The following is a 24,453-nucleotide window of genomic DNA, read 5'->3' on the forward strand; positions in this document are numbered from 1 at the left end:
TCAGCTTATTTTAATGAAGTTTTCTGTGAGAAAGGATATAGCATGTGTGTTTATACAGACATTGCAGTATTTAAAGTGATGAACACGTTTTTAAGTAATCAAATATATATAATTACCTGGGCCAGAGCGATTACACCCTGGATAGGGCATTTGCCTTGCACATGGTCAAACTGGGTATGATCATTGGCATTCTATCCCATATGGTCCTCTGAGTATGCCAGGAGTATTTTCTGAATGCAGATCAAGGAGTAATCTCTAAGTGCCCCTAGGTAAGGCAAAACAAAAACCAGATATGCAGATAACAGATCCTTCCTGTCATTGTGTTTTTATAGTGACACAAAAAGGACTAGAGATTGATTGTACCCATATATCCATAATGTCTTCCTTTTCTAGTTGCTTATATGTTGGTCAAGAAAAGAAGACAACTTTAGACCTGAAGTAAGTTTTATTTCATGTGAAATGATTATTTTGACACTTGTTAGGTGCTATTCTCTCCTAATTTAAATGTTTATATTAGTTAAGTTTTAAGAATGTTGTTAATATTCTTCATAAGACTAAAGAAGAATACAAGGCAGGGACTCATGATAGTTTCTCTGGAAATTTATTTCCCTGGAGTAATTTATACTTGAATAGCACATTTTACAAAACCTGTCAACTTAATAGTTTTATTTTTAATTAAATTTTTCAATAATCATGACATATAACTTATATAATCAATCTATTTGACTATGAGACATTTTTAGATAGGAGACACACTGACCTACTCTATAGAAAATTATTATTGCTATCTTTTCTACTCAAGCAAGAAAAGTAAATTAGTCAGGTACTTTGATCTGAATCATGAAACTGGTCTGGTTCATTTAATGTAAAGTTTAACATATCAACACTATTAGATAATACTTAATTAAGACAAAAATAGTCAACACAATATTAGTTTGCTTCCCTCTTGGAAATAAAATGTTGGTACCATTCAAGAATACCTTAAAATAATATGAATGAATGCTGATAGTATTATTGCTACATTGTTACTTTGTTGATAGTAATAATTTCCTGTATGTAAGGTTAGAGCAATATATGTCATATTTTGCTACTAAAGAAAGTATGCAAAATCCTTCCCCAACTTTCTCAATTATTTTTCTTTCACCCACTGAAAACTATGTTTTTGAAATTATCATTTTTAGTTTTTCTTTTCCTTTTTTTTTTTTTGGTTCTTGGGCCACACCTGGTGACACACAGGGGTTTCTCTTGGATATGTGCTCAGAAATTGCTCCTGGCTCAAAGGACCATATGGGATGCCAAGGATTGAACCCAGGTTCGTCCTAGGCAGCCATGTACAAGGCAGATGCCCTACTGCTGTGCTATCACTGTGGGCCCCATTTTGTACTCTTAATAATTTTTCTTCATTATAAGTTTTTGCAAATAATATTTAGTTTACTTTTTAAGTTGTTACAGTAAATTTATTCTCATACTCAGAATGTAGCAAGTATATTATCTCAGATATTTGCATTTTAATATTCCTAAAATACTAGTTTGATGTAGCATATACTTGGATACATATTTTCAGCTATGTCCTGTCTCACAACATAAGATCATGTACCTCCAATATAAAAGACAAAGAAGGGACATCCCACAGTAGCCACCATGTAAGCAATGGCCCAGCTATGTAAGCTTCTTTTCTTGTGTATGACTTGAACAACACATTTGATCCCCAAAATCCCTCCAGGACTGATCATTAAGCATAAAGCTCCTTTAAGAGTGATCCCTTTAGATAGAGTCAGGAAAAAATGTCCTAACCGTCACACAAAATAACCCAAAAACTATAGAAAATAACTAGTCAGATAATAGAAAACCTTGAAAAGCATATGGAGAAATAAAATTCTTAATATATAATGGAAATGTAAAACAATAAAACTATTTTTACAAATAGTTGGCTAATTTATAGATATAGAGCTACAATAGAACCAATTTTCCTCCTAGAATACTCTATTCTGAAATAATAAACTATAGCTACACAAAATCTTCTATATATTAGCAACACTATAAATTTTCAATAGTTCATTTGATAAAAGCAAACAATTTATATTTAAAAACTAAATATTGATACATAACACATGTAGGTAGTAAGCCTTAAAGACATGCTAAATGAATAAATCCAATTAACAAACAACTTTCATATCATTCCATTTATGTGAAATGTCTAAAATAGATAAATCTTTTAGTAAAGTATTTTAGATTTAGTGTTAAGAAAAAGAGTGGTAAATGAAGTGGTAAATATTTAAAGTTTTCCTTTAAAGGTGACAGACATTTTTAAACTTACTATTGTAATTAGTTGTAAAGCTCTGTGAATATACTGAAAACCACTAATCAACTAATACCTTAAGTGGGCAAGTAGGTGGCAAGTGAATTTTATCTTGATAAAGCTATTGAAATTATCTGTGATAGGAATTCAGACGGAGAGGCCTAAGAAAGTGTCTTAAATAATTGCACATTTAATTCAATTGCTATTTGATATCATTAGTATAGTTTTGAATTTAGAGGATTTTTACATTTTTGAAGAATCAAATTGGGAATGTTGAGGTGATTTGGAAAAGCCCTTAAAATGTTTAATGGTATTAAATCTTGATAATTGGTATTGGTAGAGGTTGTGGAACAGGAAAGCTAATTTTTGGTCTTTTGCATTTAGAAAAGTTGAGTTCACGGAATTTTTGGGTTATATGGTAAGAAAGAAGACTTTGGTACATTACATGGGACATTGAGATCTGAAGGGTAGGTAATCTCTACTGAGATTTAATCAGAAGACTCTGTAAACTGCCTTGAATGAGGTGGTTGCAGTCCTCTATCTCTACTTTTTATTTAGAAAATTACCATGTGTTTCTTAGTGGTTATCTCCCTTTCAAATGTTAATAGATTTCAGGATTTGTGATATTTTACCAGTGGAGTCTTTTTTCTCCCTGAGAGTAAGATAACAAAACAGTCCATTGTGTTTCTCTTCCCTATTTATGTCTCCATTTTGCCAGACATTTCCATTAACTTTGACTTATAACACTTCAACAACTTTGCTCCAGGCTTAAATTTCCTCCAATTTCTTAATATTTGAAGAGTGGCTACACTCTGGAAACCTAACTTGTATATAAGATGCATTTGGCAATGCCTTAACCAATGTCTGAAATATAAGGCAATCTATGAGTGGGAATCTGATGGCCTGGAGGACAGAGACTGCCTTTATGATCATCTTTGCTATGCTCAGATTACTGTTCATGGCTCTGGGTCAGTGTGTGATGTACAAAAATAAGATAGTATCAGATGATGCTAAGGGAAACAGTATGCTTTCTTGGGGGCAAATAAGTAAGTGTTGATAGGATGCTTAATTTTCAAATCACAGTTGCATCATAACAAAATAGGAAACTAGACTGTGGCACCCCTGGGAATAATTACAAAGCAATTCCCAGTCTAAGCTACTTGCTGTGTTTACCTTTTATGAAACATTGGACATACCTGTATCTGCAGGAATCCATATATGACATATTACTGTGCATTATTTCTGAAAGTTAATATCATTTCCTATTATGGAAACTTGAATTGCTTAGCTATGAGCATTGTATAGAAACAATCCATTAGTGAATATAAATGCTGACACTTTTTATCAAAATTGCTTTTATAATTAAAGAGCATGTGCTTTGTCTCAAAAGTTTCCAAACTAAGAAAATAGAATCTGGACTAAACGAGGGAATGTTTTGCTATTTTCCCCACCAAATAAATTAGCAAAAATATGTAATTCATTAGTCATCCCTAAATTTTCAAATGCTTCATATTGAAGTGAATCTAAATGTTCAGTATATATAATTTTGGTTCTACTGTATGATTAGTAAAATAACTCCACAATGAGAAATTATTTATTTTGAACCCTAGTCTTCCAGTGTTCTGTGTCTCTGTGGTTTATCTGGTAAATATATTGAATGGCAGGATATGCCCCTTCTTTTATAACCCTCTTCCCTATAAATTTAATGGGTAAGTCCTACCTTTGTTTTGCTTTTGGCTCTTTATTGATAACTTGTTTTGGTTAATTACCACACAGAGAGAACATTCTAGATCTGTTTCTTTCTGAAACAAATCACTAAGCATATCCTAGAGTTCCTCCATTTCTTTTTGCATTGTTTCTTCTACTCCCTCCCTTTCCTGCTTCTTGACCTTGTTTTGTTCTTCTGTCTACCTCTGCCTCCCTTCTTGCCTCCATCTCTCTCTTCATTTTCTTCTTTCTTTTTATTGTTTTCTCAAATTAACACTATGATCGGTATTTTGTGCTAGATATACAGTAATGTAAGATATACTACTGATAAATGTTGTTCATTCTAAAAAAAGTATGCATTTGTATTTAAAACAGTAAATATTTCTTCAATGTGAGGAAATGTGAAATTATTGCCTCATACATTTATATTCAATTCAGTCTGCAATGTATTCATATCATCTTGAAAAAAATATTTTAAATTGATTTGTCAATAGTTGATCTATTAATTTTAAAATTGTGACTTTTATTTACTTATTGATCATTTATCAAGATTCTAACATTCAAACACGAAATTATTATATAAATTACCTAAAGTTGTGAGCCTGTTTAAATGTTTATTTATTTTTTAAAATTGGAAGGCTTAGGCCAAATCTTGTAGTGCTCTGAACTTATTCATATTTTGTACTCAGGGATATCTCCTGTAAGGACATGGGAAATCATACTGCATTCAAAGAAAGCACATTTCTCTACTTTCCTATCTTTCCATACCCCCGCTTTTAAATATTTTCACAAGTTCTTAGCTTTAATTCTTAGCTTTCATTTAATTTTATTCTATGTTTAATTCTAAACTTTTTAATTTACAATAAAATACGTAGAAGAATTTTTGATTCTTATAAACTTTCTTATGCAAACTTTTTCCAGAAGAACTTTATTCTGATTTCCTGTTTAATTTTCATATTTTTCAAATCCTTATTCTTCAATTCCTGCAGTGTTATTAATTGAAGTTATGATAGCTAGCATAATTTTTAATTTACTACCTGGATATATTATATATTAGCAGGGTTAAGATAACATTATGCAATACTATAGGCTGATGTAAAGTTCTTGAGCACAGTAAGTTTTCTCAGTTACGAAACTTGGAAGTAAAAGATGAATATATAGGTGTTCTTGCTTTCTCTTGGGATATTTTTATTTGACTTGCAGATGCACTGTGTTCCTAGTGTTTTTATGTGGTATTATTTGTATATAAAAGAATATCTGGATCTTGTCTCTGAAGCTTCTGGCGACTGCTGACAGTAAGGGACTTTCCCCTGCCTCCACCCCTCCCCTGATCGGGTCTCTGAGGCTTCTCGTAGCAGCTGCTGCTGGCGTAGGGGACCACCCTTGCCTCCGCCCCTCCCACAATCACATCCCTGAGGTTTCCGGGGCTGGCAGACAGTAGGGGACCTTCCTCTGTCTCTGTCCCTGCCCCACCGAGTCCTTGTGCCCCTGGGACAGGATAGGAACTACAGGCAGGAGAGGCTTGTAGCAGAGGCCTGGAGGGGGCGGTACTCCGCTGACTTTCACATAGGGTAGGAGGACAAGGGAACCAGGTTCAACAGCGCCCCCCACCATTGTGGTCAGGTGTGGTACTGCACTGGCTGGCAACAAGAGGAGGCAGCAACTAATCAGGCTCCGCTAGAGGGCACTCTAGAGGCCAAACCTCAGCCAGTCCACCCAACAGTCCCACCCAGAACTGCAAATCAGAGAAGGGACGCAGCCCCACACCACAGGGAGCAAAAAAAGGCGAAATCGGAAGGCACTGCTCTCCAAGCCATACCAATAAATGCATAAAAACATGGTTAAACTGAGGAGGAACCTAAAAATGGAGATACAGAGAGAACTCCTACCAAGTTCCAAGTCCACCAAAAAGCACAGATCCAAGAGTAGAAGATTTAAAAGCAGCCATGAGAAAGGAAATGCAAGCCCTGGTATAGGAAATGAGAGAATCGCTAGTCACTGAGTACAAGAAATCTATGGAGGAACAAATTAGCCAAATTAAAGATCTGATACAGAATATGAGAGACTTCATACAGGAGCAATTAAAGGAATTAATTATTAATTAATTAATTAAAGCAAGACAAGCAGAATCACAGAGATGGAGAAGCACATAGTAGTACTTTAAGGAAAACTGCAAACCAAAAATGCCCAGGAAACCAACAAGAAATTAAGAGGCAATGCACTGGAAGGAAAAGTCCAATACTTAATGAACAAAGACAAAAGAAATAATCTAAGAATTGTAGGTATACCAGAAGGGGAAGAAACAGGGAAAGGGGAAGAACAAGTAGTTAGGAAAATAATAGCAGAAAAATTTCCCACCCTTTGGAAAGAAGACTCTGTGCAAATCCAGGAAGTGAAAAGAGTCCCTAATAAAATAGAACCTAATAAACCAACACCAAGACATATAGTAATCCAAATGGCAAATAAACAAGAGAAAGATAAACTCCTTAAAGCAATAAGGTAAAAAAGGAACCTCAAGTACAAAGGAAGGGACATAAGAATCAAACCAGATCTTCCATTTGAAACAACTCAAGCAAGAAGACAGTGGAATAAAATATTTAAACGAGTGAATGAAAGAAATTTCTAGCCTAGGGTACAATACCCAGCAAAAATCTCATTCATATGGGATGGGAGCCTAAAAACATTCTGAAACAAAAACAATCTTGCAGTATTTGTGAAAACAAAACCATTTCTAAATGACCTACTCAGACACGAACTACACAATCCAAACCCCCGATTGTAAAACAACCACCCTACAGAACCCAACTGCATAACAGCCCTCTCTGTCAATAATCTCCCTAAATGTTAATAGATTAAACTCTCCCATTAAAAGACACATAGTAGAGAACTGGATTAAAAAAACATAAACTGGACTTCTGCCTGCAAGAAACATATCTACAAGTACAGGACAGGCATAGGCTTAGAATAAAAGGATGGAAATCAAACTTTCAGGCCAATGGAAAAGAAAAAAGAGCAGGGACAGCCATTCTTATATCAGACCAAATTTTATTCAACCTCAAGAAAGTGATCAGAGACAAAGAGGGTCATTACATACTATAATCAGGGGTACACTAGATCAAGAGGTATTAACCCTGATCAATATTTATGCACCTAATGTAGAGTCAGCAAAATATGTGAGGCAGTTGCTCACTAACCTGGATAAACACATGAAGGGATATATGATGATAGTAGGAGATTTCAATACCCCACTATCACCACTGAACATCCAGCAGACAGAAAAATAGCAAAGAAATAAGAGCCCTAAATGAAAAATTAGAAGATCTAGGGTGAATAGACTTATATAGGGCCCTCCACCTCCAGAAAACAGAATACACATTCTTCTCAAGCTCTCATGGACCTTCTCCAGAATAGACTATGTATTAGAATACAAATCTAATTTATATAAGACCACAAGTGTAAGGATCATTAGAAGCAGCCTATTAGATCACTATGCAACGGAGGTCAAAATTGACTGCAAGAAGAAGCAATGGAGAAAAACTAGTACCTGGAGATTAAACAACATACTGCTCAATAACAGCTGGATCAAAGAACAACTCAAGGAAGAAATAAAAAGATTCCTCGAGACAAACGATAACGAGGGAGACAACTTGTCAAAATTTGTGGGACACAGCAAAATCAGTAATTAGAGGGAAACTCATAGAAATACAGGCCTATATCAAGAAAGAGGAAAATGACAAATAAAATATTTAAAGGATCATCTCAAGGAATTGGAACAACAGCAGCAAAAAAATAAAACCACAACCAGAAGGCAAGAGATAATAAAAACCAGGGCAGAAATAAACAACATAGAAACTAAGAAAACAATACAAAAAATCTATGAGACCAAGAGTTGACAAAACTCACCAAAAAAGAGGGAAAACACCCAAATTAGTAGTATCACAAAAGAAAAGGGGAGAGATTACAACAGAACCCCAAGAAATACAACATATCATGAGATCATATTATGAACAACTATACTCAGTTAGGTTAGAGAACCCGATAGAAGTCAACAGTTTCCTGGAAATATACCATCTTCTGACACTGGAAAAGGAATACCTAGAAAGCCTAAACAGACCAATCACTTCAGAGGAAATTGATGATGTAATTAAAAAACCCCTAAGAATAAAAGTTCAGGCCCAGATGGATTCTCAGGTAAATTCTATCAAACATTCCGAGAAGACTTACTACCACTGTTCCACAGGCTCTTCCAAACCATCGATAAAAAAAGGAATCCTCCCCAACTCCTTTTATGAGGCTAATATCACACTCATTCCCAAAGATGGCAAAGACACCACCAAGAAAGAAAACTACAGATCAATATCACTAATGAACATAGATGCAAAGATACTCAACAAAATCTTAGCAAACAAATACAGCACTTAATCAAAAAGATGATACACCATGACCAAGTGGGTTTTATCCCAGGAATTCAAGGATGGTTCAACATACACAAATCAATCAACATCATACATCACATCAACAACAAGAAAGACAAAAACCACATGATCATATCAATCGATGCAGAGAAGGCATTTTACAAAATCCAACACCCTTTCATGTTGAAAACACTCAGTAAAATAGGGTTAGAAGGAACCTTCCTCAAGATAGTTACAGCTATCTATGAAAAGCCACAGCCAACATTATCCTTAATGGTGAAAAACTAGATGCATTTTTATTAAGTTCAGGAACTAGTCAAGGCTGTCCATTCTCTCCACTCTTATTCAATATAATCTTAGAAGTCCTAGAAATAGTAATCCGGAAAAAGAAGGGAATCAAAGGAATCCAAATTGGGAAAGGGGAACTCAAACTATCTCTTTTTGCAGACGATATGATGATATAAATCAAAAACCTTAAAGAGTCCACAGTAAAACTCCTAAATACAATTAACCAATACAGCAAAGTAGCTGGCTAAAATTTCAATACACAAAAAAACAGTAGCTTTTCTCTATACAAATAATGAAGCTGAAGAGAGAGATTAAAAATACAATTCCATTTAAAATAGTATCAAAAAATATTAGGTACCTAGGAATCAACCTTACAAGGGAAGTGAAGGACCTATACCAGGGAACCTTCAAAACACTTCAGAAAGAAATTGAAAAGGATCTAAGGAAATGTAAGAACATCCCATGCTCATGCATTGGTAAAATCAAAATAGTCAAAATGACTATCCTACCCAAACTACTATATAGATTTAATGCAATCCCTATCCAAATTCAGATATCATTCTTTAAAGAATTAGATCAATCAATCACAAAATTCATCTGGAACCACAAAAGACCCAGGATAGCCAAACAGATACTGAAAAACAAGAAGTTGGGTGGCATCTCTTTACCTAACCTGAAGCTATACTATAAAGCAATAGTGATCAAAACAGCATGGTACTGGGACAAAGACAGGACCTCAGGCCAATGGGTCAGAAAAGAATTCTTAGACATAAACCCCCAGATATACAGCCAACTAATATTTGACAAAAGAGCCAAGAACTCGAAATGGAACAAAGAAAGTCTCCAACAAATGGTGTTGCTACAACTGGAAAACCACATGTAAGAAATTGAAAATTGACCCATACCTCACTCCTTATACAAAAGTCAACTCAAAATGGATCAAAGACCTTGAAATCAGACCTGAATCTATATAGTTTATTGAGAATAAAATAGGCAGAACACTTGAAGACCTATATATCAAAAAGGTCTTTGAGGATGGAGCACCAATGGCAAGAACTTTAGCATCAAACATAAACAAATGGGACTAAATCACACTAAAAAGCTTCTGCATGTGAAAGAAACCCTACTTAACACAGAAGACAGTTAACTAAATGGGAAAAAATCTTTGCACTCAACATGTCAGATAAAGGTCTGATATCTAGAATATACAAAGCACTCAGAAAGCTGAGCCCCCCAAAACCAAATAAAGCCATAAAAATGGGGATATGAAATAAATAGAAACTTCTCTGAGGAAGACCAAAGGATGGCCAACAAACACATGAAAACATGCTCACCTTCACTCATTATTAGGGAAATTCAAATCAAGACAACAATGTGATACCACCTTACACCAGTGAGGATGGCTCACATCAAAACTAATGGAAACAATCTCTGTTGGAGGAGTTGTGGTATGAAAGGCACTCTCATCCACTGCTGGTAGGAATGCCCCATAGTCCAACACCTATGGAGAACAGTCTGGAGAGTGCTACTGAAACTCAGAATTGAGCTGCCGTTTGATTCCACAATTGCTCTCCTAGGTATCTACCCCCAAGTTGGAAGGACATTCATCCCAAAGTATTTGTGCACCCCACTATTTATTGCAGCACTCAGTATAATAGCCAAGTCTTGGAACCAACCTCGATGTCCAACAACAGATGAGTGGATCATTAAGATGTGGTATCTATGCACAATGGAATACTACATGGAAGTCAGAAATGATACAATCACAGACTTTGCAGCAACGTGGATGGACCTAGAACATATTATGTTAAACGAAGCAAGTCAGAAGACAAAAGATAAACACAGAATGAGAGCACTATTCTTAAGTACCTAAAATAGGCACCAGATATATAACCAAAACCCCATGAATAAATAGCTGGGTGTAACAGGATAGAAACATCAAACACTGTAATAATCACCATATCCTGGGAAGTAGAGCCCCAAACAAAGGGAAGAGAAACAACACGAAGCCTGACTACATATTATATCATAAAGAAACCAGCAACAGCAGAAACAGCAGCGTAGAGAGAACAGGTATGTGATTATTGTTTTACTACAAAGGCCCATAATAATTTACTAGCGATCTTATAAAGGAATATAGGTAAATATTATGATGGGAAATTATAGAATCCAATGGAAACATTTCAAAACATCATGGTTGAATGCCTTAACATTACCACATGTAAAATAACTTCTCAGTTTTTCTGCCCATAGGGGTTCCTGGATACAAAGGGTGAACATCCTCGGTGCTGAGTCACATGAGGCACCATACTCAGCTTGCATCATGAAAATGTTTGGATATCTCTTTAACATACCCTTTATATCTAGATTATGCCTTATTTTAGGACCTGAAGGCATGACCAGCCAGACCACTGAAGCAACAACCATGACCTACAGATTTTTACTACAGGGCCTAAGCATTGAACACGTTCAAGCAAACTAACATTCCCTTGCTCTTTTACCCTATCTTCTCACTACCTCATATTTTTGTTTTTGTTGTTTTTTAATTGTTGGTTTGTTTTGTTCTGTTTTGTTTTCCCTTTTCTCTCTTCTTGTCTCCCTCTTCTTCCACCTTTTTTCTCCTCATTACCACCCACCAATTCAATCCAGGTCAAATAAAAACCACACGGTAACCTCCTTTATAGGAAAGGAAAGAAACCTGATATAAAGGGTGCTGTGGACCATACTGCAAAGGGTAAACACCTATATAGATAGACTTCACTAACACAATGGTTAGTACTCGAGACACAAAACCTATACATTTTCAAAAGTTTATTAGTTTTCTTTCCTTACAAGTACTATACCTACCTATCTTTCTGTACTCAGCATATCTTTTGCCCTTGCTACATTAATATATACCTAAGCTAACTTCTATATGTTTTTATGGGGGCATGAGCACACAGAGATAGGAATCATCCCTAAGAGACAAACCTAAGCCACAAAAAATCCATACCTATACCCTATATAACCCCTCCCATGTACTATCCCCTCACCCCACTCAGAAATGTGACTATCCCATCATCCCTTAATCCAATCCTCGATATCCCCATCATGTTATAACTCTTCACCCTCAATTCTTAACTCAATAGGCATCAAGACCAACCATCTACACCAACGAAGCAATACCCAGTTCCCAAGTGAAGAGACACCCACTCAAACTCACACCTTGTTCCCAGCAAGAAAATACAACCAACACCCCAACTGATTCATACACTGTGGCCCTCCTAATCACCTCTCCCTGTTGTAGCTTAATACCAGATTAGCTCCAAAAGGACTCCCATTGCAAGAATTCTACCCAAGACCTCCCAGCATGGAGCCCACGCTCAAAAGACAATGGGGAAGCCTATACTATCATCATAAGTATAGACCTATATAAAACTATATAAAACTACCTCTTATACTGTTTCTCCCCAAATCTAAAGTAATCTCCTGTATCACGTTCTCCCCTTTTCTTTCTTTTTTTCTTTTTTTCCTCCCCTTGTTCGTTTTTTTTTTTTTTTCCTTTTTTTTTCCCTTTTTCTTCTACTTTTAGTTTTTTGGTTTGATTTTTTTTTGTGTGTGCTTCTTTTGGGTCACAGCTGGCGGTGCTCGGAGGGTGCTCCTGGCTCTGTGCTTGAAAGTTGCCCCTGGTGGGCATGGGGGACCACGTGGGGTGCCAGAATGTGAGCCACTGTCCTTTTGCATGAAGGTCAGATGCCTTGCTTCCATGATATCCCTCCCAGCCCCACTTTTTTTCTTTAATTATGTCTTTTATTTAATCCTTTTTTTTTTCTTTTAAGAAACTCTTTTCTTTAGATATGTCTGAGCATATATATTTTTAGTTTTTGTCATGGGTCTGTTTTCTTCTCTCTTCACCCCCAAACCCACCAGCAATATAATGTAGCACCACTTCTTCCTGCAAAGGCATATTAAAAATAGGGGAAATTTTACCTTTAAAAGCAAGCTCTTATCTACTAGGGATAAGAACTTATACTTTTTTAAACACAGGGACATCTCCCACCCTGAATGTTTGTCATGGGGAACCAACCTAGACTTCAGGGAAATAGGCACTGACCATCCAGCCTTGACTCCTGGATCCCAGATATAGAAATGACAGTGTTCTGCACAATAGCTTCAAGAACCAAATCCCCTTCAGGGTATTCATAATACTGCTCTGATGCCAACATACGCCAGTTCTAAATTGATAACCTGACAACGAGGAAATGGGAACAACTAGATCTAAGAGAAAGTTATCCTTCCTCACCAGCCAACGATAACACAAAATCAGAAAACATGTCACCCTTTGATCTGTGAAAAAACCAAGATTGCTATATACAAATGACTGGTTGTTACAACGAAGACTAAACAGTACGCATCCCAGGACCAACAACAACAACAACAACAACAAAAAGCTCTAACCTAGCTTTTGATCCACAATCTGTTCAACAAACAAGATCTCCAATTCCAGAGGTCTGACTGAGACAACCGCAAGTGAACAGGTCTTCCAGAAACATAATGAAAGACTCTGTCCCAGGCTCACTCCTAGGAGCAAATAATGACCAAGAACTAGAACTGCTAGAACCACAAAGAAAGCCTTCATCATAAGCTCCATTCTTTGAGCTGCACAGTCACCAAGATCTCTAGATACAGAGGACTGGTTTTACCATCCATGACGAAGCAGAAGTCTTCTATACACCACAAAAGCACCGAGGAGAGAGTAAATGATCATGCAAGGAGTCTATAGTTAATCCCATGACAGTATACTTCAGGGATGGAGAAACACTGTATCTCCTAGGCCAAGGAAATTCCCTCTATAATATCCCCAATAATTACTGTGCCTATGCAGAGGGAAAAACGAAAAAAAAGGAGGAAGAAAAGCACAAAATAATCATTTTTCTACATATATATTAATTGATTGATTGATTGATTGATTGATTGTTTTTTTGACATCTTTATTTTGGTATAGATATTGAAGTTGATGTCTCCTTTTCTATTTTTATATTATTTTATCTTATTTTTCTCTTTCTTTTTGCACTCCGACATGATTTGAATTCAGAACCGAGACTATTGTGTGGTGCTTCTCTTTATTGCTGTAGGGCTCACTGGATATTTATTTGACATTTATTTTTGTATTGTTATGGTGTTTCAATTGCCTTTTTTATGTCCTCTCTCAAACTGAAGCTGATAGCCACTAGAAGGACTCCGCCCACTTTCAGCATATTTTTTAAAATTTATTTATTTATTTATTTATTTTTTGCTTAATCTTTACCTCATTATATTGCCTTTCTTTCCCTCAAACAAAACCATATAACTCGATTTATCTAGGTTAGCCTCTCAAATAGAGGGAGAAACAAGGGAGGGCACCAGGACCAAACAGAAGTATGATACTGATAGTAAGCTAGACGAAGTGGGGACCACCTATTCTAATAGCCTGGGGCGTGATGGTGGGATATATGGGTTGCAGAAAGGGAACGGGGAAGGGGGGAGGACAAATTAGGTGGTGGGTATTCCCCTGATTCAATGTTAATATGTATCTAAAATACTAATGTGAAAGATATGTGAGCCACTATGATTAAAATAAAAATAAAAAAAAAAGAATATCTGGTTGGGGGCTCTGGGCAGGACATCTAGCCATCAGCCTCCTGGGCTGACCACTTAGTCCAAGGGACTGAGATTCCACCCCCCCCCCACCAGACTGGTTTTCAGGGCCATGTTGGTAAATTGGGCCCTGGGGGGAGGGTTGGGGAGACAAACTCCTTTCGTATGCATACTGGACCCCATTCAGGGGTTCTTTTCTTACTATTATTCATTTTCAAAACTTTTAACTTCACCCAAAAATATTCTTAATTCTTGATTGTTTCTAAGAAAAAAATGGAATGCTCTAGATTTGGAGTATAACATTCAAATAGGTCTATAAAATCAGTGTATATGTAGAAGTGACTTCCTATACAGTGGTCTTCTCTGACTCCAAGCCTAATCCATAAACAATTCAGCTATACAATGTATATAGCACCACTAATATATTTCCCCTTCCCTACACAAGAGCCCCTTCTACTCCCTAATCTCCCAATCCGGATTCGTTAACTTCCCCTTAAGTAACCCTCTTTACCCTCAGTTCTTAACTTGTTAGGCACCAAGACCGACCTTCTGCCCCAACAGATTCTGCCCTTTTGTACACACCTACAAAGCTCATTATTACTCCTTAACTCTCTCACCCACAACCATCAGTACCTCACATTTACTCTTTTTAACTTCAGTACTGCACAGTCCTAATCACAGACCAAGTTCATGCATTGGATTTAACAACCCCCAACTATTTCAAAAGAAATAAAATGGACACATAAGTATTTTGAATATTTTATGTGTATTTTCTTTGACAGCTATAACTCTTACTAAGTATTCTTTTATAGTGACGATTCTACCAACTTTTTATCTTTTCTTCTCTTTGTGAGCTGTTCAATAAGGAATTTTGGTGGAAGAGTCCCTCAGTTTAATGCTTATGATTGAACCATGTCATGGGGATTGTTGGACTTTTTCTTATGGCTCCCATATGCACTGATAATGCCACGTGGCATTGTTCCTTGTTTGCATAGGCACATTAAAATGGGAAAATACTATACATACAAATAAGTTCTTGTCCAATAGAGATTGGAACACACAAATTATGTAGAGCAATGGGAATTTACACCCTGAACATTGATATAATGACCAGGCACAGGCCTCAGAAGAATGGGCATCCTCCATTCACCCCTGAACCAGGGAAGCTATCTACAAAACATCCAAGGTTTTTTATAACAGCACCTGGAAGCAATCCTCTACCAGGGAAGACCCTACCACTGCTTTGACATCGATCTGCTCAAAAGAGACTTCCCTTAACACTAAAAAGACTTGACAACAACGACCTGCTTACAGGACAGGACTCTCTGCATTGCCCTTTAATTGTGAGGTGAAATGAGAGGACACTGTGCACCATCCTGACTGCAATGTAGGATATGCAGATTCCAGGATTTTTAATACAGAAACATGATACCAACAACAGAGACTGTGTGAAAAATAAAAGAGTAATGGCACTACAGACAATGACTTGGATTGGACAAACTAGTTTGCCTGGAGCCTAGAGTTGGTCTTATGCCAGGAAACTTCAGGGGTAGTGTCTCCTTGTATTTAGGCCAAGGCTTTTCCTTTCCATGTCCCTCATACTTTGGTGGGCCTATGCAAACAATAATTGCCACTCTAATACCACTTTTACTGTGCTCCTTTGACTCTAATCCTTAAGAAAAACAACTCACTTAAACTTTTGAGGTTAACTTACACTAATATGCATGTGCATGGAAATGTAAAAAAAGTACTTTTCCTTCAATGTTTAAGGAGTTACATAAGTTTTATGGCTTCAGATTGCTTTGTGTGCTGCTAAGAAATTTTATGTATTACATTCTGGGGACTTGTGGGACAAAGTAATTGTACATGGGTCCTGTTTTATTTTTCTTAATGTTCTTTGGCTGAAAGTTCAAAGTTCAGATATCAGCAAGGGGACTTTTGAGAATTCTGTTTATGGGTGATTGTCCTTCCACTGTACCTTTACCTTGTGCTTTTTCTTTGCATCTTTGTTCTCATAATTAAAAATAAAAATTAAAAAAGAATATCTGGCATACTACCTCTTTTATATAATATAGAAGAACAGTTGTATATTATGACCCTAGATTTATTTATTGTTTCCTTAAAAACCCTATCTCCATACTCTAACACAGGTGTTAGAGTGTCAGTATTCATATTTTAAGGGGGAAATTTAGTTAAAATATTTCTATATAAAACAAGGAGATAGAGAACAAGAGAGTGGGAAGAAAATGTCTGTCAAAGGGAGGATGGAAGGGATGATAACCCTAGGAGAGGCTGGGAAAGAAACTGTGGACATTGATGGTGGGAAATATGCACTTGTGAAGGGATAGTTACTGGACATTGTATAAGTGAAACCCAATCATGTACCGCTTGGTAATTGTGTATCTCACAGTGATTCAATTAAATAATTTACAGATATTCCTCACTTAACGACCTACCTGTTTAGAGACAGACCACTTTCACTTATGACCATCTCTTCACCATTATATTATTTTATTTTAAATATTATTTTTCCATTTTGTACACTCTATAGTACAGTACTGTGGTTTTTGGTGCTTTAATGTATTTACTTTACTAACTTTATGTTTTTTAATAAATTGCAGTACTGTGTGTAAATTACACAACCTATGCAAATTAAAACAAGTGGGAGTTTTCAGTTTCTCATTTTTACTTTTTCAGAATACTGAATTGTCAAGTATTATGTATATACTGTACTACTGTATGCAGTACATGCAGTTCCTCACTTAACATGCAAGTCTTTGAAACAGAACTTTGTCTTTAAGTGAGGAGTATCTTTTTTAAACTATTTATATATACTTAAATCTTACATGTATTCTATGATTCTACTAAAGAAAAATCATAAAATATCTTAAACTTTAACTCTATTGTATGTGTCCTAAATTATAATAAAAATTAAAATAAAAATTATTGAATCATACTCAACATATTAAAAGTACTAATATTTTATTTTAATTTATGTGTTTATCTTTTGGTTTTGCTTTTGACACTGAATAGAGCTCATGAGCAATCAAAACAAATAGCAACAACAAAAGAAATAAAACAGCACACAATACTAATTCTCAATTTTGCTTTTTAAAATGTGGCAAGTGTTATTATTGAGCATTTTCCTCTGGTCATTCTACACCTGTAACACTGGTTTTCTTTGACACCAGCATCTACCTTCAAATCTTGTGAGTCTATTATTTTCAAACTGTCTCCACCAACTCAACTGCTTAAAACTATTTTGGGGATAGAAAAATTACACATCACTTTAGTTCCCTTATCTTCACACAGATTATATATTAATACATATCCACGTTCTGTTTCTTACAATGTTTCTTCTTATAGTGTGACATACTTAAGGGGAAGCATTTGTCCCAATATTAAACACACACACACTTTTATTTTATATAGTCCATAAATATTAAAATAATGCTGAGAGACAATTCAGGTTAGCTTACTTTTTAAATCTTGAGAAAATTAGAAACACAAAGCTATATATAATACAAAAACAAAATTAAATTTTAATTTGAAGCCAGGGTCTCACACATGTTAGACACTTGATATGATTACTTAACTACATCTCATGACCCTAAAACTTTCATTTTTAGATTTGTCATGGAACTAGTGAGATAATTCAAACAGCTGACATGCTGATTTTGCATTTGGGAGGCCAGTTTTTAATCCTCAGCATCGAATTTTCCAAGGAATGCCACCAATTTTGACATACAAAACCAACCAAAGAACAATAGAATTAAACATATAGTGGGCTATGATATTTATATTTTTCCTATATTATTATGAATATTAAGTTGATTTTGTACCTTCTAGCATTTTTTAAAATGCAGTTTGAGAAGCACTGGTTTAAATGAATTATACTAATTTCTCCAAAATCCAAGAGTTTCTCAGTTGGAGTCATAATTCCAGATTTACCTTGCTCAATTTAAAATACTATAAAAATTTAAAAATATAGAAGTTTTGTGTATTCTCTAGGAAATAAATGATGTATTCATGAGTTTGAAAGCATTCTAAATAAAAGTACTTCACAGAAATGTGAAGAAACAGCTTCCATACCTATATCATCTCTAGATGTCTGTGAGAGTGAGTGAATTCTACTTGAAATAGAAACTCAGTCTCTTTTTGGTAGAAAACTGTAAAGATGTTTTCCACAACTGTGTTTTAAAGTATTTTTTAAAACCCAACACTTTCATTAAAATGAGAATCTTTGTAACATGTTGATACCATAGCTCATTAGGTTTTTGTGAGTTTTAATAGAAATAGAAAGAGAAAGGGAGAATCAAATGATTTACTTAAAGCAGGACACCTCAAGTCATGGGATGTACATTATTTTATTTTCCTCTCTGTATTTGACCTGCAATTATTAACTGAAAATTAACTGGATTAACTGAAAATATTCACATGCTACATTCACAATGGTTGAAATATATATTCTTTCTCCAATACAAATATTAGCATTAAAATATCAAATTTAGTAAGAAGACATAGGCAGAGAAAAAATAAGAGCAAAGCATCTAGTAGAAAAATAGCAAACAATTCTGTATTTTTCTTATTTCTAAAGTAAGAGCTGCTCTTAAAGTCTAGTTCAGCAATAACAGTAGAAGTGATCATATAGGAAAAGATAAAATAAGAGACATTCCAAATTCCCCACATGCTATTTTTGCTCTATCAATGAACTATAAGAGCACTCTTAGTTGATCCATGAGAAGATCAGATGAAAGAAGGCGATTTTGTCACAATGGATGGTCTCCTTTGAACTGTCCATTCAAGCAGCATGATCTTCATTTGTCCAGAATGGAGTAAGAGAGGAAAGGCAGTAATATATAATATTGGAAACATCCAGAATAGACATTTATATTTTAGAAAAAAAATAAAGAAAGCAGAAAGAAAGAAAGAAAGAAAGAAAGAAAGAAAGAAAGAAAGAAAGAAAGAAAGAAAGAAAGAAAGAAAGACAGAAAGAAAGAAAGAAAGAAAGAAAGAAAGAAAGAAAGAAAGAAAGAAAGAAAGAAAGAAAGAAAGAAAGAAAGAAAGAAAGAAAGAAAGAAAGAAAGAAAGAAAGAAAGAAAGAAAGAAAGAAAGAAAGAAAGAAAGAAAGAAAGAAAGAAAGAAAGAAAGAAAGAAAGAAAGAAAGAAAGAAAGAAAGAAAGAAAGAAAGAAAGAAAGAAAGAAAGAAAGAAGGAAAGGAAGGAAGGAAGACAGAAAGAAAGAAAGAAAGAAGAAAGAAAGAAGAAAGAAAGAAAGAAAGAAAGAAGAAAGAAAGAAAGAAAGAAAGAAGAAAAGAAAGAAAGAAAGAAAGAAAGAAAGAAAGAAAAAGAGAAGAAAGAAAGAAGAAAGAAAGAAAGAAAGAAAGAAAGAAAGAAAGAAAGAAAGAAAGAAAGAAAAAGAGAAGAAAGAAAGAAAGAAAGAAAGAAAAGAAAGAAAAGAAAGAAAGAGAAAGAAAGAAGAGAAAGAAAGAAAGAACGAAAGAAAGAAAGAGAAAGAGAAAGATAGAGAAAGAAAGAAAGAAGAAGAAGAAGAAAGAAAGAAAGAAAGAAAGAAAGAAAGAAAGAAAGAAAGAAAGAAAGAAAGAAAGAAGAAAGAAAGAAAGAAAGAAAGAAAGAAAGAAAGAAAGAAAGAAAGAAAGGAAGAAAGGAAGGAAGAGGAAGGAAGGAAGGAGGAAGGAAGGAAGAAAGAAAGAAAGAAAGAAAGAAAGAAAGAAAGAAAGAAGAAAGAAAGAAAGCAAGAAAGAAAGAAAGAAGAAGAAGAAAGAAAGAAAGAAAGAAAGAAAGAAAAGAAAGAAAGAAGAAAAGAAAGAAGAAAAAGAAGGAAGGAAGAAAAATAACTACCAAAAGAGAAGCACAGACACACACACAGACACAAACACACACACAATTGGAAAGGGTGTCATGTCATCTAATTCCTCTTATGACTTTTAAATGTATTCTATCACATTCCCCTGACTGTTGATGCTGGGGTATGAGAAAATGAACTTATAAAAGAACTCTTTAGCAGTACTATAGTATATTTTTGGAAGCAAAAAAGTAGGAATATTAAAGACAGGACAAAGAATTAGAACTTAGGCTTCTTATACTGTTGACCTAATATGACAGCCAAACATTATAAGAAATATTGCTGTGATTTATTTCTCTTTCTGTTTCAGTCTTGTCCTATAGATAAATATTTGTTGATGGCAGACAGGCATCTAGGATCCATTATCTGAATTCTATGGAAGTCTTGTCTATACTCATTATCCTCTCTCTAAGTGATTGATAGTATTAATAGAGCACATTTTATCTAGATCTTTAGTCTGCAACAAATAAAAACCTGTCAAAGCAGGTATCATGGCTAAATTTCTCAGTCTATGTTTGCACACTGATTCTGTGATTATCTTTGGGATGTGTTGAGAAATTCTCTTTCATGATAGTTCTTTTTATTTAATTCCCCTTAACCTCAACATGAAGGACTTGATATTTAATATTTACCTCTGACAAAATTAAAATTTATACTTTGGGTAACTCAAATAGTTTCACATTTAAAAACAAAGAGTCGGAAAATGGCAATAGAGTAGCTAGGGTTACCATGTACTCAGCCAGTCTGGGTTCAGCCCTTGATACCTCATTTGGTCTATGGTTTGGAGGATTTCTGACTCATGAACCTGTGATTGAACTCCAAAGAAACTTAGTTTTGTAAACACATTCTGTAGAGGGAAAATGAGAGAATTTTCTAAAATATTTGACTTTTAACAACATGTAATACTAAAGGTTCCATGATAGTTTTGTTCCTTGGTGTAGCCCATTATATAATGATCAGATTTTTACAATGACAATCTTATATTACCAGTTGAATATAATGTAAGAGAGAATAATTTTTTGCTGTATAAGATGTAACCATTTTCTTATTGCAAAGAATTGTCCTCATACTGCTTTGTTCACACTAATACCACAGATCACACACTAAAATTGGACACATTTAAATTTTTTTCTATTTTTAAATTGATGGATTATTATGGACATGAGTGACTCTGTACCACAGGCACAGGGTATAAATATGTGGAAAAATTTAGGAAAATCTCTGAACTTCAGGACATTTAAAGTATCACAGAAATAAAAAATATATATATAGTTTCTTAAAAAATACCTTGATAAATTGTTTGGGGAGAGAGGGAGAAGCCTGGAGGAATAAATGTTGGCATAGAGCAAGTAAGAGGAGAAAAAGCTCAAGGACTCTGTTAGACACCTTTGACAGACACAATTTTTATAGTGAGAAAGGGAGAAAAGCCAGAGGGAAGAGGGCTGAAGACAAAACATCTGTGTAGTCATAGCAAAAGAATTTGAAGTTGGGCTTTAGACTATAAGTTAACCAGGTCAAGGTCAAGCAGAAACCTAGCTAATAAAACACATTCAACTTGGAACAATCAATATGGTGATAATGATGATGTTGAAGATGATAATGATGGCAATAATTTTATATAAATTATTTAAGCAAAAGAGTTACAAAATTGTTCATGGTTGAATTTCAGTCATATAATGTAAAGCACCTTTCACTAGTATATATTTACAACCAATAATGTTCCTATAGGGCAAGAATTTTACCTCTTTCCCATTGTGGTTTCCACTATTGCTAATGAAGGGGTACCATGAAACTGTACCATGCATATCACTTATTCCCTTTCAGTTAGAACTGATAACTTTGGGCAAAATAAGTTTTCTGCAACTGTGATGTAACCTAATGTTCCTAATGTTGTATCATTTCATTTCTAGCTAAATTAACAAATCTAGCATATATGCACATGTTCCATATTGATATTTTTGCCTTTTCTTTACTTTTTATTAAATATGGAAAGAGGATATTGCCTATATGAAATGAGATATCATACAAAAGAAACAGCACATCTTAAGTGCAAAACATAGTGGAACTGAGTATTGGGTGAGGTAATACCCAGAAGAACTTAGGAGAAAGTCTGTTTCAGGAAGTGCTCAGTGGCCTCCAGGTCTACTATCAGCAGAATTTTGGGAGAGTAACATGGGCAGTGGGTATCTTCACTTAAAATATTTGTGTTCTATTACTTAAAGCTACATCTTTACTCTCAAAATGAGACTTATTTAGAAAGAAGTAGGTCACTTGAGACTCAGAAGTAGCTGGGATGATGCCATCTAGAATACTAAAAAGTCCTAAAGAAGAATTTAGAGGTCTCTGAGATGAAAAAAAGTTCACCAAATTGGTTGTAGTTTTCAAGGTATTAGTATCTCTACTTTACATTAATTAAAATTAATGATGGTTTCTTGCATATTTAGATTTATTCTACTTATTTGCCTGCTTGTACTTTGCATCTATTAGAACCAGATACAGTGTTCAATCATGGTTTGAGAGAGATATGTTGTATTTATGCACTTTGAAATGCATGTGAAGTGCTGATGACAGTGAAATCTCTTTGAAAATAAAAGTGCCAACTTCGGCATTCTCATAATATGCTGATTATTGGTAAATATTTTTAGTCATACACATAAAATTTTTGTTCCTATGTATTTGCTTTGCTTAGTTTATTGGCTAAAATAAGACTTAAAAAGAATACTTTTCTATAAACGAGAATCAACATAAGTTTTTTTCCTTAATAGTAACCAGCTAGAGTTACAGTGCACTTATCTTCCTTGAAACCAATAGTCCCTTTACACACCTTATTTAATTTAAATCTCAACTAGTGAATACTTGTTGCCAGTTTATAGCTGAGTAATCTAGTATTCAGTATAATGAGGCCACTGGAAGTTTGGCAGAGCTAGTTGAAAATAAAAGTACATTTTGAACCTAAATAGTGTACATCCAAACTCCATTATCAATGTCTCAAGACAATCTAAAAAGGTTTTAAAAAATTAAAGCAATAGCTTAAGAGTCAGATTGTATATTAAGGTCTTTCTCTTACAAATGCCAATCTAGATTTGATTCCTTGCATCAAGACTTGATAACCAAAATCCCATCAAGTGTCATCCCTGATCAAGGCCAGGTGTGCCCTCCCCCATTCCCAAAAAAAGCATAGCTTAAAGCAGTGATAAAAGCAACTTTTTAGTTACATTTACTCACTAAAAGGATAAGTACCACAGAGAACCTCTGGGTAGTCAACGTGACTAAATTAATTTTACCAATACAATTAAAATTTAAGTAACAAGACTATAAAGCAAATTTAAAATGTATTTTTGGGAGGGGTGGAAATCTAGTAATTTTGTAAACTGCAAGCATAAATATTAACCTTATTCTAATCATGTCATGTGATCTATAATATTGTACACACAAATATATTTCTTTAAAGAAAGTAAATTAGGAAATATATTCACCTCTTGTTCTATTCTTTTTTTTTTTTTTTTGCTTGTTTTGTTTTTTGGGTTTTTTTTTGGGGGGGCCACGCCCGTTTGACGCTCAGGGGTTACTCCTGGCTATGCGCTCAGAAATCGCTCCTGGCTTAGGGGGACCATATGGGACACCAGAGGATAGAACCGTCGTTCGTCCTACGCTAGCACTTGCAAGGCAGACACCTTACCTCTAGCGCCACCTTCCCGGCCCTTTGTTCTATTATTTTAATCAACTTGTCATAAGATTATTTTTGATTATTAGTACTGTTGAAAGTAATGTAACATTCTGGTCACACTGAATGCCATAGTCATAATTTTATAGCATAGGAAGTGAGAAAGGAAAGAATAAAGGTGTAGGAAGAATAAAGGAAGATAACACAGAAAAAATGCTACACAGAGAAATTACCAAACATGCTATATCTTAATTTTAATCACTGTAGACCATAAATATGCTTGAAAACATTTAAATTTGGGTAGTTTTTACTTTGTTAGAAAGGTATTTCTGGCCTACATAATTTTATGTGCAGGAGGCACACACACTCAACTTTTCAAAACATACATGACCATATCATATCTACCAGTGAAGAATTAAAATGTTTTCACAATGGTCTATTGGGCTCCCTTTCCTTACTACTTCTATTCTCCTTTGCCTATCACCCCAGATATTTCAGTTTTATTCAAGTTGAGTGCAAGTGTTTACTTCTATTTTTTATTTGTTCCCTCAATGTGTCTGTGTGTTTGTGTATCATTGAGTAAGATCCTCCAATATTTA

Source organism: Suncus etruscus, chromosome 5 (assembly GCF_024139225.1).
Source record: "Suncus etruscus isolate mSunEtr1 chromosome 5, mSunEtr1.pri.cur, whole genome shotgun sequence".
NCBI classification, from domain to species: Eukaryota; Metazoa; Chordata; class Mammalia; order Eulipotyphla; family Soricidae; genus Suncus; species Suncus etruscus.